This window comes from Mus pahari, chromosome 15 (genome assembly GCF_900095145.1).
Source record: "Mus pahari chromosome 15, PAHARI_EIJ_v1.1, whole genome shotgun sequence".
NCBI classification, from domain to species: Eukaryota; Metazoa; Chordata; class Mammalia; order Rodentia; family Muridae; genus Mus; species Mus pahari.
In genome coordinates, this window is record NC_034604.1 from 49,916,603 (window position 1) to 49,919,190 (window position 2,588).

Here is a 2,588-nt window from a genome sequence, read left to right on the forward strand (position 1 = left end):
CTTTTATTTTTCTATTCTTGTTTTTGTTTTTGTTGATGATATTCAAGACAGTAGGGCTCCCTGGGCCACTTCCATTATTGTGGGGGTCTGGGATGGAGACTGAAGGAGATGCTTGGTATCAGGGCTGAGTTGGAACAGGGACTCCTCAGCAGCTAAGGGATTCTCTCTTGCTCTTCTTGCAGGGGTGGGTGGTCCAGGACTTCTTACTCCTTGGAGGCCATGTAGGCCATAAGGTACACCACCCCATTGTTGTAGATATATTCATTCTCATACAAGAAAATCAACTCTATGAAGTTGACATCAAGAGCAACGCCAGTCCCAGCATCAAAGGTGGAAGAGTGGGAGTCACTATTAAAGTGCAGGAGACAACCCGGTCCTCAGTGTAGCCCAGGATGCCCTTTAGTGGGCTCTCAGATGCCTACTCCACCACCTTCTTGATGACATCATACTGGGCAGCTTTCCCCAGGTGGCACATCAGATCCAGGATGGAAACACTGACTGACTGACTGTAGGTGCATGGAAGGCAATGCTTGCTTGAGCTTCACATTCAGTTCTAGGATGACCTTGCTCATAGCCTTAGCAGCACCAGTAGGTACAAGGATGATATTCAGGGCAGTTCCATGGCCATTATGCCATAGCTTTCCAGAGGGGCCATCCACAGTCTTCTGTGTGGCGGTGATGGCCTGGACCGTGGTCATGAGCTCTTCCATGATGCTAAAGTTATCATGGATGATCTTGGCCAGGGGGGCTAAGCAATTGGTGGTACAGGAAGCATTGCTGACAATCTTGAATGAATTGTCATACTTTTCATGGTTCATACCCATCACAAATATGGGTTCACCAGCAGAAGACATAGAAATGTTAACCCTTTGGGCCCACCCTTGTAGTGGTCTCCAGCCTTCTCCATGTTGGTAAAGACACCAATATACTCTATGGCATACTCAGCATCAGTATCAGCCCATTTGATGTGAGTGGGATCTTACTCCTGGAAGATGGTGATGGGCTTCCCGTTGATGACAAGCTTCCCATTCTCAGTCTTGACTGTACCGTTGAACTTGCCATTGGTAGAGTCATATTGGAACACATAGACCATGTAGTTGAGGTAAATGAAGCGGTCATTGATGGCAGCAATAACCACTTTCCCAGATAAGCTAGCAACCCTGGTAACCAGATACCCAACACAGCCAAGTCTGTGCACTCCGACCTTCACCATCAATTCTAACAGGTCAGTTTGGGACTACATGGATGAAAAGATGCAGCTGTCTCTGCAACAGGGAGGAGCAGAGAGCCAAGGAAGTCATTTTTGACAGAGAAAATTTCATGATAGCAGAACATTCAGTTTATAGAAAGGTTTGTGGTCACTGCCTCTAGTCGGATCAACAGTGAGAAAGAACAGAAAGATATTGGATGGTGAAGAGATGGCTTAGTGGTTGAGAGAGCATGATTATCTTGCAGAAGACTCAGGATAAGTTTCCAACACCCACATGGTGGCTCAAAACCATCTGTAACACCAGCTGCTGGCGATGTGATATTCTCTTTTGGCTTCTGTGGGCATCAGGCATGCACGTGACATGCATATATATACATGCAGGTAAAAAAAATCATATGTATAAAATAAAAATAAATATTTTTATAACAAAAAGAAAGATATGGAAAATGTTCAATCTCAGAAAGAAAGGAACCTGGGGTAATTTAAAACTGTATATAAAGTAGGTGGGAGAAAACAGATGTAATTGTTAATCATACCACTAAAAACAAAATTTCATGCTCCGCACTGGGACAATACAAACAGTGCCCTGAGGACAAGACTCCGCTCAACGAATGTTCCCGTCATAAAAATGCAAATCCTACTGAAATATGAGATCATATTTTCAGAATGCTTTCGAAGAGGTCCCACATTAACAACCGCCTGGGACAGTCTTTTCTTTAGTTCTCCTACCAAGCATCTCAGAAACCACAACTATGGGAGGCGCCATGTAGGTGCATCAAGCTGACAGCATCATGGGAGAGCATCATCTACATGACGTTAATGTATCAGACATGCGAAGCCCAAGAGACAGGGGGTCATAAAGGATTTCACTGAGGTTTCAGAAAGCTGTTGCAGCCAGGAAATGGATTACAGGGTTGGACTGCCTGCAAGGAGGCCCTGAAAGGCCACTCTATGAACTTCTAAATGTAAAATTCCGGATGTTGTGTGTTCCTGGATGGTGATATGCTCAAGAGCAGAATGGGCCCAGCTCAAGAGAGATCGGATCTGTGCAGAGCACAGGGCAGAGCAGGGCTTTTAGAGATGGAAGTAACGCTGTGGTGTTGTGCAAGGAGTGTGAGATGGCAGGAAACAAAGGTGGACTGCTACTGTTGAAAGTGATTATTTAGGGGTCCAGTTGACATAGGGTGCAGTTGTGATAGTTAATCTCTGTCCATTTGATGGGATTTAAAAATCACCTAGGGGACTCACCTTTAGGTGTGATGGTGAGGATTTTCCCAGTCGTTTAAATTTGGATTGAAGACCCATCCTGAATGTGGGTAGCACCATCCCATGGGCTCAGGTCCTGAACTGGATGAAAGGGATAAGAGAAGGGAACGAC

At 45.2% G+C, this 2,588-nt stretch overlaps 1 pseudogene; it reads right to left on the reverse strand.

Moving 5' to 3' along the window:
- Positions 1 to 203: 203 nt before the first annotated feature.
- Positions 204 to 1,213, reverse strand: LOC110333314 (annotated as a pseudogene).
- Positions 1,214 to 2,588: the final 1,375 nt, after the last annotated feature.